The following is a 14454-nucleotide window of genomic DNA, read 5'->3' on the forward strand; positions in this document are numbered from 1 at the left end:
TTCGGGCATTTCCTGCATTCTGGTGAACCAATTTGTGCCAATTCTGCACCAATTTATGGTGTAAATGTCTTCAGTCTTATCAAAATAAAAGTCTTCTGCTTCTTCCATGTTGACAAATGCACATGTTCTAAATATTGAGGAGGATATGGCTCATGCCTCTACACCTGTGCTGGTAACCCGTCATGTCTTTCAGCTGCTATTTAGATGACAGCAAAAGCACAAGAAATATCACTCCTCCCTGTAAATGGAATTGTCTCGCACACTAAAACATCACAGCGGGGCTTGTTCCATTCTCAAATTAGTATTGATATCCGTGTATGAGCCCAGGTCAAAGTGGATGCCCAGAATTTGCAATTAATGAAGGATTAAGGACTGCGAGGAGATCAAAACACAGCCAGTCATACTGTTTCTTCATATTTCAGAGGATTAAATGCTTAGCAGCTGGGGGAGCAAGGCCTTTACTTTATGTTTGGGAAACTTTATTGGACCTTATTTCATTGGCAAACATGAGATCTGCCTTGTAGTACATTTGACCCTGTTTATAACTAACTTTGAGTTGTTTGTAGTCACACTTACTACTCTAGCTGTTATATCTTTTAGGTTGCAGTAGGATTTGTGGTATTTATTTCACATGCGGATTAACTTTTATAGCCTGTTACTTTTCAATATGTGATGCACTTTTGTAGTTGTTTCCCTACAGAGATTACATACTGCAAGGCAACTCATTTTGTATCATATCTTACCATATAATGACGAAAACTCTGTCTGTGTGTCTGTTCCACGTTTTTCTCCTCACTGACTTGGTCAATCCATGTGAAATTTGGCACAGTGGTAGAGGGTCATGGGAGGATGCCAATGAAGCAATGTTACATCACTTGGCCAAAGGGGGGGCGCTATAGCAACAGATTGAAATTGCAAACTTTGAATGGGCATATCTCATGCCCCGTATGTTGTAGAGACATGAAACTTTGCACAGAGATGCCTCTCCTCATGAGGAACAAATTTGCCTCAAGAACCCAGAACTTCTGGTTATATAGATTTTCCACCATTTTGAATTTTTTGAAAAACACTTCAAATCGATCTCTTCCTAGGAAGTTTGACCAATCTGCATGAAACTCAGTGAAGATAATCTAGGGACCAATATCTAAAGTTCCCTCTTGGCAAAAGTTGGAAAACTTACTAAAACTGAGCTTCTATAAGGCAATGAATATTGCGGAGGGCGTGGCTCATCACATAAAGGTGTATGACATCTCAAGGGTTTCACCTATTACCATGCAGCTTGGTTTGTTTTTGCCTATATTTGACAGGACGGTGAAGCATGACAGGAAGGATGGGAGACAGAGAGCAAGGAAGACATGCAGCAAAGAACGAAGGCCGGATTTCAACCCCCACTGCTGCAACAAGGGCTAGCCGCATCTTTCCCATGTGAGCTACCAGTGCGCCCCACTTTTAAGCCAATACAGCATTTAAACACTTTAACTATCTGCCTTTCAACGTGCTACCTCAGCTACTAATGTCCAGTTTTAGCCCACTAACTATCCCACTATTGGCAATGGTACTACTGTACTTTCAATAAAGCAATCGTACTATCAAATTCACAAAAACTCTGTCTGAATACATTGCTTTTCTTAATGGGTTCAGTTAACTATTTAATCTGCAGTTTCCTATGACCTGTATCCCAAACACACACCATGTGAAACTGTACATGGGCAACTGTGCACTCAATGGGTATGGACTAGTCATTTTAATTTTTAAAAGCAAGTACAGCTGTACAGTAGGCTATATTATAAGAATATGCATTGAATGAAAGTCACTGCTGTCCACATAAATTAAACATGCAGCGCAACATTGACATTTAAACACTCATTTTACATTCTAGTTTTCCACTTTTTGAGAGAGCAGTGAAATAGACAGTACACTGTCTGACATTGTTTGCACCCACAGCATTTGACCAATGGCCTCTGCTGGGGTATGGCAAGACCACATGGACAAACGACAGGCAGAACTGCAGTACACTGAGCCACTAGAACTGGTATTAATAATAATTATAGAATTGTTTAAGTTTATTATTATGATTGCATTTGCTCATGATTGACTCAGGTAGGCTGTGGCATTTAAACCATGCTCAGTTGGTACTAAGGGGCCCAAAGTGTGCCAAGAAAATATCCCCCACACCATTACACCACCACCACCAGCCTGAACCGTTGATACAAGGCAGGATGGATCCATGCTTTCATGTTGTTTACACCAAATTCTGACCCTACCATCTGAATGTCACAGCACAAATCGAGACTCATCAGACCAGGCAACATTTTTCCAATCGTCTATTGTCCAGTTTTGGTGAGCCTGTGTGAACTGTAGCCTCAGTTTCCTGTTGTTAGCTGACAGGAGTGGCACCAGGTGTGGTCTTCTACTGCTGTAGCCCATCTGCTTCAAGGTTTGATGTGTTGTTTGTTCAGAGATGGTCTTCTGCAGACCTTGGTTGTAACGAGTGGTTACTTGATTTACTGTTGCCTTTCTATCACCTTGAACCAGTCTGGCCATTCTCCTCTGACCTCTGGCATCAACAATTTCCTCTTTTTGGGACCATCCTCTGTAAACCCTAGAGATGGCTGTGTGTGCAAACCCCAGTAGAGCAGCAGTTTCTGAAATACTCAACAACAACCATGCCACGTTCAAAGACACTTAAATCACCTTTCTTCCCCACTCTGATGCTCGGTTTGAACTTCAGCAGGTTGCCTTGACCATGTCTACATGCCTAAATGCATTGAGTTGCTGCCATGTGATTGACTGATTAGCTATTTACATTAAGGAGCAGTTGAACAGGTATACCTAATGAAGTGGCCTATATTATAATGACGTTATTGGGTTCAGGGAACAAAACATGAAAAGGATTAATTATTAAAGAAATGTTTGAGTTATGATTGCATAGTGGTCATTCTCACCTCTAACACACACACACACACACACACACACACACAGAGACAAGCAGACAGACAGACAGACAGAGTGCGGTAGCTTTAAGAGGGGAGGCGTGGTGCTGCTGTTTTGACCGACTTGTCGGTCGCTTCACTCTCCACTATCATTCAGCTGAATGAACAGCCTCGTACAGTCAGCACGGGGCATCGGCTCCACATTTATCCAGCCCACCGCGGGACTCAATTCGGCCGGATCCGAGTGGTGACAGCGACAAGGGATTATTATTACCGAGCAGCAATTGTTTCTCCGCAACAAAGCTGGAAGGTAAGTTTGCAATTTCCCTGAAAATCAATGTGAACCGGCGGTACCTTGTGATGGTGCTCAGCCCCGGTTCTCTCTCTTCAGTTCAGCAAGCGAAGACGCAAAGACAGCTCTGGGCTGGAGACTGTCACGCTGAGGTGTAGATACATGAGCATGATGAGGCGTTTTCACATCACATTGAATCACCTCTCCTTTGGTTGAAGATGAAAACGTGCTCTGCCTGGTTGCTGTTTTTCTGCTCATCATGTCAATTAAGATCCAACACCTGATGTGAAGCCTGCCAGCCGCTGGATGTATTAATATTAAAGAGGGACATGATTAATGGTTTAATATCACCTGTTTCCTGTCAAATATGGCACGGTATTGGCCACCATTAGTTGCATATTGGTTAATTTATATGCAGCTGTGCGCATGACAGCCTTCCTCCGTCGATTTCTTCTGTTGATCTGAGTTTTAATGGTATTATTATGATGTTCAGTTATTAATACTGATATGTGTTATAATGATGGACAGCATTCAGCCTTCACGTGATGCGCAATGCATTTGACCTCGATATTAGGCGGCTGTGCGTTCACTGGGCCACACGGACATTTAATTCCTGTGACAATCCAAAGAGGGCGCTGCGTCACCTCAGCTGCTCTGTCATCACAGTGACTGCCTCAGTCATACTGCAAAAAAATGTCTATTCATAACAAGGCATGCTGTGTAGTGTTGAGTCTTACTATGTAGTTTTACTCTAGTATTCAAGATTTTTCTGTCTGAGTGAGATTCTACCTACATTTTCCCCATTTTTGTTTGGTGTTTCCTTATTTTTTTGTCCAAAATCTGAAGAACTTGACACTGGATATGTGAAAATCCTTAACCAAGATAAAGGGAATTATATCACCTTTTCTAATTTGCAGGAAAATCAGATTTTCAGATTTAATATCAGAATAAATCACTTCCAATTCCTCTTGTGAATGAAGCTACAGCAACTTTTCAGGTTTCCATCCATCCAAACAATAGCATGTCAAAACATTTCTTCCTCTAACAGAAAACAGGTGTCCCCCTCCTAAATTTCCAAAATGAATCCGGGCAGTCTGATTGGTGAAAGGCTGAGATCTCCAGTCTCTCGCAGCATTTTCTAAATAGTTGTTTTGTTCCAAATAAAAAAATTTCGTAATCAGGAAAATGAAGGGAAATGCTTGCACACTTGGGGGGGGGGGGGGGGGCATCCATACCTCTTAAAGCCCACACTCTCAGCCAGTTTATGGGATGGGAAGGCATCGAGAGCTATTTAATCCAACCGAACATCTGGCAGTGATGCAGCATTGGCTCCTCTTGGTCAGTTGTTGAGGCTTTACAAGCACAGCACCACGCTAAGCGCAAAATCATCCCCTCCTCCTCACCCACACAGCTTTGCCTAAGGAGTACTTAGCATCTGCTACATTCCTCCTACTGGATAGAGACTGTGCTGCTTGGGAGCGTCAAGCAAGCCGCAGTGATCGTTGACTGTTTTTGGCCACAGTGCAGAGAAATAAAAAATAAATGATGATTATGGGTGAAAGGATTGGAATGGATTATGACATAGAAATTACAGTTTAATCATGCTAACCCATTGGGGGTAAGTGGCTTGCAGGATTTGTCCATGTAAGGCTGCTGAAGGAATTTTCAACAATGTGTAATGCACATACTTTACAGGCATCAATAGGCTGCCCAGTGAACCCCACAGACTTGTTGTTAATGGACATCAGCAATGGATGGATTTAGTGAAAAGCCCTGCACTAGCCGGCTGTATATCTCTAAGCAGTGCTGCAATCCACTGAGCTTTTAATACGCTTTAAGCTTTTTCACAGGTTCAGCTTCAAGCGTGTACAATCATACATATCAAACAGGAATATTTGCCTATTTGCTCTCAAGTCAGACTAGAGCAGCTGTTGCAGCAATTTGGCTGGAGTATTTTTAGGTCCACTGTTTTGATTACAGCGCATAATCCTTGTCCAGCTACCTGTGTGTTTTCAGAGGGGAGGGAGGGAAGAAAAATAGGTCTAACATCCAAGAGCAACAAGGCCACTGAGCTGAGGTGTTCTGCCTCTGGTTGTGCCCCTGCTGACTGTGTATAGAGCTTTTAGTTGTGCGTGTGTGTTTCTGTGGCGGAAAGTTGACTGGCAGCCTGTCAGCTCAGGGTGGCTGCGTTTGTGTTACCAGGTATCGGGGTGGCCGCACATGGCTGTGGTGTGTGTGCCCAGTGGAAGCTGCTCTGCTGAGGGAAAGGGTGGCCAGCAGGGAAAAGACAAGGCCATTGTTCCCCACCAGTCAATGAGGCAGAGGTTGACTCACTTCCATCAGGGCCAGATGTTTTGGTTGGCAATTGCTTTTGCCCGCTGGGGCAGTAAGGTGAGAATCTGGTGTGGCAGGCAGGATGGGGCAGGACCCGAGGCAGGGCTGAGGCAGGGCTGAGGCATGTGTTTGGCACAGGGAGGGCTATGCTGCACAAATCGTCTGCATCTTTTGTGCAGCCTTCACTCTGAACACACATCTGCAGCCAATTCACTGATTCGCTGGATAATTTGTCAGGGGCACTCAGGATTTAGATGTACATTGTTTGTGGTCCAAATATGACTTTTAATAAATCAGTATGCAATGGATACTGATCATCACATCATCTAGAAAGCACCGACACCCTCATGTACAGCACTTGCGCCCTTGCAGTTCATCAACGAGCATTCCAAGTCGATGGCTTTGTCCCAGTCTGGCCTCATAAAATTTGCTCCCCTAAAAGTTTGCCAGCAGCTGGCTCTTCTTTTTCCTCTTTACCCTAAACTCATCACTAACACACTGAGCGGCCACGGTGCATGTACTACAGCCTCATGCCAGTCTCTGCTCCAGCCCAGTCCTCTCTTTGTGTGGTGGATAGGCAGGCAGCATGCCCCTGTATCTGTGCAGAGTTTCTGGCGCAGAGCAAAGGAGTCTGGAAGTAATTAGATGTGAGGGTATAATCCTATACCAGACACAGTGTTGCGTCTGTGTGCCCCCCCAGTTACCAGTCACAAGTGGTTATGACCCCCCCCCCCCCCCCCCCCCCAGCCACAACAAACCCACCTCTCCCATTGTACTAGCACCTTCATTTACAAGTATATGTGAAAAAAGTGAAACCGGCTTGACTCACAGATTTGTTTTAGCAGCAGGGGGCAACCATATTTTACACTGTGCATTACACTTGCATAGCCTGCCCATGCAGTGCCAAATCTCTGAAGAAAAGGGCACATCCAATTCCTGCACAATAATGTTAATTTATTCTGAAATAACTGTATCTCCTTAAATAGATATCTGCATATGTATGCAGAATCTGAAGGCAACTGGATAAGATTTTGTTATTTGAAGCATTCTGGTTTCCGTTTGATTAGTAGTACTTGGACTACAGTCATGTTTGAGTGGGCTTTGGTTGCATGCAAGTAAACTGTACGTGAGAAGAGCAAAAGAGGCATCGGCTGAAATGCAGTCTTGCAACCTATCAGCTATCGTCTGATGACGATTTCGCTTTTTATTGACTTTGTTTTCTAATTTCTCTGCATTCTTATGCAGACATCTGTTTATAGAAATGAGCCAAAATGTTGTCTGGACCTGTCTCAAGTTTCCAATCAAAGTGTAAACAATGAGTGGTGAATGGAAGAGGAAGTCATGGCCCGGATAGCTGCTGGCGAACCGGATCTCCTGAAATATTGGCTGTTGCCCCCAGAGGCTTTATCGTTGTCAGACTGAGAGCTGCTGGGTTCTGAGATTGGAAATAACTTAGATCATAAACCTGATTTGTACGGTATATTTAGTAACTTAAATTTATTTGGTAGATTAGACAAAGCATGGAAAGGTCTACATTTTGGACACTAGACATTTTTTGTATTAGAGATGGAAGGTTAAATACAGATATGGACATGTTTTTTTTGAGATTGAAATATCTGTTAGACATGGACAGATTCTTAAGCTTTCATTTTACCTCAAGCAATAGATGGATCTCATTTTCTATAGAACAGGTCCTGGCCACAGGGGCTCGGTGTGCAGGGCTTGCTGATGGGTGGTTGCAACAGGCTTTGGTCTGTTTCTCCCATACAGTAGTGAGGCTGTTTTCCGCTGTGAAGAACCTGAGTTGGAGAGGAACTGCGGCATGTTGTGTGCCAGAAACCCTTGGCATCAGATCAGCATTGGGGTTATCCAACTGTGAAGCAGTGCTGATATGATCTTAATGTACATTTGCTGGCACCTCACCTCAATAATCTACAATCTCCAAGATTTACTTTCTCTTGTTGTTCCTCGCATCACTCTTGTATCTTCGTCTCGTTATTGTGATGTGGACTTAAAGTTATGAAACTATGAATCTATTAACCCTAATTGGCTGGAAAAACCAACATCCATGGGTCAAGAGTCACACCGCGTTGTTGAAGGAGGAAACCTCTTGTCCAATGGGATCTTTTAAACAAAACAGTGCAAGACACTTTGCATTCTTCCGCCACCCCTCCTTCTCCTTTTTCCTCCTCCTCAATCTGTCCCTATAGTCTAATTTCCTGTCAGTCTCACCACACACACCCACTTGCTCCACATGTAAAAAAGAGTTACATAACCATGTGGTTAATTAAAATCTCATAAACCCCAGATACTTTATCATAGGATAGACACCTCAAGTTCTGTTCTCGTAGTTCTGCACAATGTGTCATTGTTAGCCAGGCTTTTGTGCTCTTGCGCTGCTGTAGTGTTTTTGGAAACAGTAGCTTGCTGCCTTGACTACCTGATTAGACTTGCATGTTTCCACCACTGGTATAAATTAGAGGCAATTTAAGTCTCGGTTTCACCATGCATTGTTCAGATTCTACGGTGGGGAGCTTGTGGCCACAGTAAAGGTGGTATTTTGCATTAAGTGTGCATGATGTCTGGATGATTGGTTCTTCAATCATATCAGAGCTATACACACAGGGAGCAGGTGCTCATGTAAGATTGCCTCTTTAATGTGTTGAGGAATTATTTCCCCATCACTAGGAATGATTTAGTGTTGGGGGTAATGGAGGTTGAGAATATCCTAATATGTCTTCACTTCCTGACAGCTCCATGCCCCCTACCTTCCCCCCTCCTTGTTCCCAACCATGGTCCCCTCTACCCTCTACCCTCCTTCACCCTCAGACAACTAACTCAATGCAATGGTTGTTTCGGTCCCCTGTCTCCATGTAGTCACAGGCAATTAGCTCCCGTCAAAATACACTGCTGGGCTGAGGGTTGAGATTCGGGCATCCAAACCCCTCGCTCCTGCCCCTACACTTGGCTAATATTACCCTGAGCTACCGGGAAAGGCCCAGATAGGTTTTGTCAGTAGATGGAAGGGAAAGAGAGGAGGGGGGGTCCCACTCGGGACTTGTGCGCGTGCTACCTCGCTGAGCACAAAGCAGCTCTTTCACTTGGGATCTGGAGCACATATGGAATCGTTTATCAAACCTCCAGTGCGTCAGTCTCCCGTATTCTCTCGGCTGCAGGTTTCCCCTCACCTCTGCAACTCAGATTCACTTTGCTTCTGAAATTAGCTTGAAAGGCTGCATCTGGAGATTTTCCTCTGTCTGCCCTTGCTCCTTGGTAAACTCCTCAAAACCTGAATCCAACATCACCCTGCCACCTGGAGGTTTACTCATTTAAGTACCCTTAAAATTTCTTTCGGTTTCTTGGATGTTCTGTTTTGATCTTGTGGTCTGTACACACAGTCCGGTGGACATAACTAACCACTGGTTTCTCAACCACTAATGACCACCTGCACTCATCCACGTAGGGTAGACTTTCATGGTGATGTCTGTATTCACATTCCAGTTGATATTACTATCAGCTATACTTTCACAATGGGGCATTAGGAATCAATCACAGTTGTTGCGTTGTTGAACAGTTTCAGGGTTATATGACCTTAATTCAATGTTCTGCATTTCATAGAGTTTGCTTGCCTTTCCATGAATGAATCAGTATCCACACAGAATTATAGGAATGCTGTTTTAACAGTAACACAATGCCAGCGTGACATCATCTCCAAGGATTGGCCTCTAAACTGCACAGCTGGGTGCAGATAACGGAGCAGCTTGGATGTTTATTTTTTTCCCCTTCTGCATTCCAGCTTCTTATTTATAATAGCGATGATATCCAGCTCAGGGGGTTACTTCTATAAAAGGAAGTTTGAAGACTTTTGCCGACCCACTCAAAAGGAGGCTCGCATGCCACATTTTCTCAAGATGTAACCTTTAGATTTCCAGGAGATGGACATCAATCACACTGGAAAAGAATGACGAGTTTGGCTTGGGTCAAAGACGGTGGGATACATGACTGTAGACCTGAGTGCAGACAGTGCAGAAATCAAAACACAAAGCTATCAGCTCCCTTAGTGGGGTACTGCTTTTGTATCATCCAGGTGTATCCTCAAAGGATTTAAGGCCCTGACATTTGAAGTTTTTGGTTGTTCTGCAATGAAAAATTGTGAACAGAAGCTGTGGAAAATGATCGTAACAGACGCAGCTCTTTGTATCAGAGGTCAAATCTATGTTATTGTTGAGAATAGACTCAACACATAGCTAACTGTGGTGAAAGCTGACCTTTGACCTGTGACCTGGTCCAACTGCCCAGCAGGTCCTCTAGGAAATGTTTACAAAGAGCTCGTCATTATGTGCTTTAGATTTAATTATCTTGACATGTTGGGTTGGGTAGCTAATGGTATTCAAAGTCTATCTGGAGTCATGTGGCTTTGTTTTGCCTAAGCTCCAGCAACAAAGTTCACCCAGTTCCTCTTTAACCTGAGAATTTCCTCTGCCTGCAAACTGAGTAGATTTGGTCCCCATTGCCAAACTGAAGACAAATCATTTGGCCCTGATTCTCTGCCCTTGAGTTTTTATCTTGCATTGTTTGTTTCCCAGCATCAGATCCTCCCTAAATTAGCCTAAACTCCTCAACACTAACAATCCAGATGTCCTCAGTGGCCTGACACCCCATTTAATGCCTAGCAGATGGTATTTGTAGTGGTGGATTGTGCTGAAAACAGATTACCTTAATGAGGTCATTTACCAATGAACTGTGTGGGTTTGGCCAAATCATCTGTTAGAGGCCCATACCAGCCCCCTGAGTTTCTAAAATTTACTTAAGGTTACTTACAGGTTAAACATTCCTGGGAGAATTTTGAGTCCACTGAATATCCTTCACAGAACAGTGTTTGTCTATAGAGTGCATTCACCGTGAGGGGCCTTTTCACAAGAGATACGACATAGCATGTACTTCTTTGGGCTGTGTTATTGTAACTATCAGATCTTCCTCCTCTTTCCCTCCCTCCCTTGGTCTCCTCGGTGGACAAGGGTCCTTTTCGCTGCCCCGTGTGGCTCTGTTTGTGTGTTTGATTGTGGGAAAATTTCTCGACTATCCGTGAGAGTCCCCCGCTCTCTGGACTGGCTTTTCCCTTGGGGTCCTCCAGGCTCAGAGAGGCTGAGCCCCACCATTGCTGTGAGGCCCTCCTCCTCCCAGCAACCCCTAGTGGTAGCAGTGGCAGCAGAAGTCCCCTGCCCTGTCTTTTCAGTCCCAGATCACTTATCTAAGCAGTTTGTATGACCAGTCCCCTTTTCTTATATTCAGGCTGGACAACACAGTTTATCTTTCCCGAAGCGGGAGATCCTTCAGGCTTTTCAGCACAGCGATAAAGAAGCCTGGCAAAAAGCACTCCCTACCAATGAATCACTTCAGACGGGGGGCTGAGATCGAGACATAGATGTTGATGTGACACAGAGTTTTGAGAATGGGCCAAACTGTGGCTGGTTTACTTTGGCTTCTCCCACAGAATATGGTCTGGATGTTGAACCTGTGATAGGTAAAGTTTATAGCTTTGAGTTTGAGTTTTGTTAATGAGACTAAATGTTCTGGTTCATGTACAGTAAATGTCATTTGACTGAGGGAATTACCTCATTAAACTAAGTTTGTGGCTTCTTATATTTAGATTGTGAATTCCAGTTTTCCTTTTAATGCATTTTGTTGCCACTGGCAGTGTTTTGCTTCCATTTTCACATTTGGATACCCGTACTGTTTTATTTTTACGCCTGGTTCATGGGATTCCCCTGAAAAACGGGTTTTGTGTAATTCTCACATACTACAGTCGTGTCACTGCAAGTTCTCAAACTTTCCCTCACCAGACACGTTTTAGAGGATGTATACTAATGTTTTGATTAACATAATAGTTTTCCCACATTATAGTTTAAAAAAAAAAACTCTTGACAAGGGGCTGAAAGCAGATCTACTCTTTCTCCCTCACTGAAAAAATTGCTTGCTGTAACTTTCGCTTATGCTTTTTGCTTCCTTCAGCGCTGCTTGCGCAAGGTTGACTTGTGTTAGAGCAGTGTGGATCAAAATGGCTAGTGTCAGCGTCAAGGCCTTTACATACTCTGCAAGAACAGAGAAATTTGTTTTCTCTCGCAGGGCTGCTGTGATTGGTCAGAAATTTGAAGTGGCCGTGGCTAATGCAGAAACGCACGAGGGACCTTTGAGTTCTGCACTTGAGTTTCTCATGAAGTATGAAATGTCCTGGCCAGAAAGAACTTTGTTCTTGTTCTTGCCACATCGAGAAAAAGAACACATTTCTCTGATCTTGCGGAATATGTACAGGGCTTAAGCCTCGGAAATAACATCACAGAGATTCAACTGTACATGTTTCGGCCTCAGTCAGAGTCCGACTCAGATGAGTGGTCTGTTGTGCACCAAAATCAGCAACTAGCAGACATATCAGAATGTTAAGCTCAGTTAGCATCTTTTATTTGTATGTTGTTTGTTAACTTGTTATCTTGTTAGCTTGTAGGCTAACTAGCTGTGGCTGAGACACCGTTAGAGGTTATGAAACATACAATAATATCTGCTATGATGGGGTATTTGGTAGGTGGTGGAAGGAATCAGCAGAGTCAAGCTTACCCCGAAAAACTGCGATCAAAATTTCAATATGATAACACTAACTCTGCTCTCAGATGACACCACTCTGTGCTGGAGGTCTACGGTTTCTTTGTTGGTGTTGTGCTGAAGTCTGTTACCCTGTCAATATGTGTTTCCTGTATTAGAAAGAGATTGGTTTTCATATTAATGATGTACCTCATCTGTCTTGCCTGGTGAACATTTCAAGATAGGCTGTTTAATCAGTAGCCTGTAGTCAAGGTCCAACATTTAAGGGGACATAAATAGAAGAAAAACACACTTTTGAGTGAAGGAGGACTCTAAATTCCACAATGACTTGCTTGTATTTGACTCCATAGTGACCAACAAACAAATAGCCTGTCATTTTTAACTTAAGATAAGACAGGCTGTCAGATAACAGAGCCTCCTTCCTTCATCCTCAATTCAATTCAAGCAACTGTAATTCACTTTATGAGCGCAACAATTGTGTATTATCGATGTGATCTAAGGCTGGAGCATCTTAACAAGATTTAAGATGTAGATGCATCCCGTTCACTCATCTTCCATCATAATATTCTTAACCCATCCTCATCTGCAGGGTTTGGAAGCTAGACAACCATTGTTTGACCTGAGGAAGGGGAAAAAAAAGGTTTAAACATGCAGTATCAGACAAACCCTCCTCAGTGATCTCACTTTGTTTAAAACCTAAAGCCATTACTAAACAGTAAAACATTTTTTTTAGCTCAACACCATCATAATTCTTGCTAAGACTTTGGGATTACTAAATTTGGCTTCCACATATTCCCATGCATTTTTTTCCAATCATGTAATGACTTTATGGTGCAGTTCAAAGCTCTTACGTAGAACAGAAAGCTGTGACAGGCACTTTTACTGTGTTCTGCAGGCTCACTTCCAACCTCTAATGCATCATCTGAGCTAACTGTCATCTCATTGTGTTTGAGCTCTGAGGTGGATGGGCGAACGCAGTTAAGGATCCAGGAGCAATAACAAATGGTTCTGTCTTTTTTTGCTGTCGAGTTACTAAACAGATAAACACCATCTGAACAGTGGACCCGAGCCATGGATCCTTCATCCCCGGCAAGTTCTTTTCAGAAACTCCTTTTCGCCAAGTGACAAACCGCGTGGTTGGCAACAACTAAAGCATTCAGAGGCCGCATGAATAGGGGTCTGTCTCAGGAGAGGCTTGTTGAAATGGGGCCTTTTGCTTTTATCCCTCCGGAGAGGCAGATTGATCCTGCACAGGTTTTGCGCTGGCTGTGCACTTCAAATGGACTGTTGAAAGGCAACGCGTTTATTTGTGCAGTGTGATAAACTGTGTCCTTTTCCCCAGATTTAGCAACTGTGGGTGTTATTCATCATCTGTAAGCATGACCAGACTATCTCTTCTGTCCTTTACAGTACCTCTGTTATTCTTATGTTCACCTGTAACGCGTAGGTACTACGTTTGGTACTGTTCACATTTGAACCAATACTGGTACCTGTTACAGTACCTGGAATTTGGTACCCAACAATGACTGTTTTTGGTACTTTACTTTCTCTGTAATAACAAAAAAAATATTTTTGAACAAGCTGCAGGGGTGACATAGTAGACCAAAACACAATTCTGCTCCTCTGCTCTTTTCTCATCACACATAGAGCGAATGTATGCATGTGTGTCTGCTTGTCTAGCAGTGATAGAAGGCTTTTATTAAAATACTGTGGAAAAGAAAATAGACCAGATGCTGAAACTATTGTGGCAGATCAGTGCTGCAGCGATGGCTTTGGCTTGCTGGGATGTTTTGGGGTGCTTCCGCCTCTTGTCTAAAGTTGAACGTAGCCACTCTGTGGAGCTCCCTGGCTGAGCTTGGAGGTACTCCCAGGCTTTGGGGCGCTTCAGGGCACGTCCACCTCTTGCCTAAACCCAGGATTCTCATCCAGATGTGCCCTCAGGTATCAGCACTGATGGATTTAACATCAATTGGTACTTGGTAGTACCGTTGTAATTTGGTTGGTACCCTTTAAAGCAGAGGTTTCCAACTGGTCCAGATTTCTCCTTAGTCATTAGTTCAAGGTCCACACAGTTGAATCCATTCAGTGTCATACTGAATGGACTGCGTTTGGTTAGTCACTCACTCTACCGCAGAATTGGGCACTTCAAAATAAAAGCTCTGTGCCAGAAATACACTGCACTTAAAATAAAGTGTGTTTTTTTATGATCTTGACACGTTATTCAGAATGTACCTGTGACCCACTTTTGGACCGCGACCCACCAGTTGGGAACCACTGCTTTAAATTACCCAACCCTAG

At 43.5% G+C, this 14454-nt stretch overlaps 1 protein-coding gene across 4 annotated transcripts in view; it reads left to right on the forward strand.

Annotated features, from left to right (window-relative positions):
- Positions 1-3074: 3074 nt before the first annotated feature.
- Positions 3075-14454, forward strand: part of daam2 (dishevelled associated activator of morphogenesis 2) — a 120824-nt gene continuing 109444 nt past the window's right edge. For all 4 annotated transcript variants that reach the window (XM_033642162.2, XM_078174933.1, XM_078174932.1 and 1 more), the window contains exon 1: positions 3075-3243. The gene's annotated coding sequence lies outside the window, so the exon portion shown is untranslated. The remainder of the gene's footprint in view (positions 3244-14454) is intronic.

This window comes from Epinephelus lanceolatus, chromosome 15 (genome assembly GCF_041903045.1).
Source record: "Epinephelus lanceolatus isolate andai-2023 chromosome 15, ASM4190304v1, whole genome shotgun sequence".
NCBI classification, from domain to species: Eukaryota; Metazoa; Chordata; class Actinopteri; order Perciformes; family Serranidae; genus Epinephelus; species Epinephelus lanceolatus.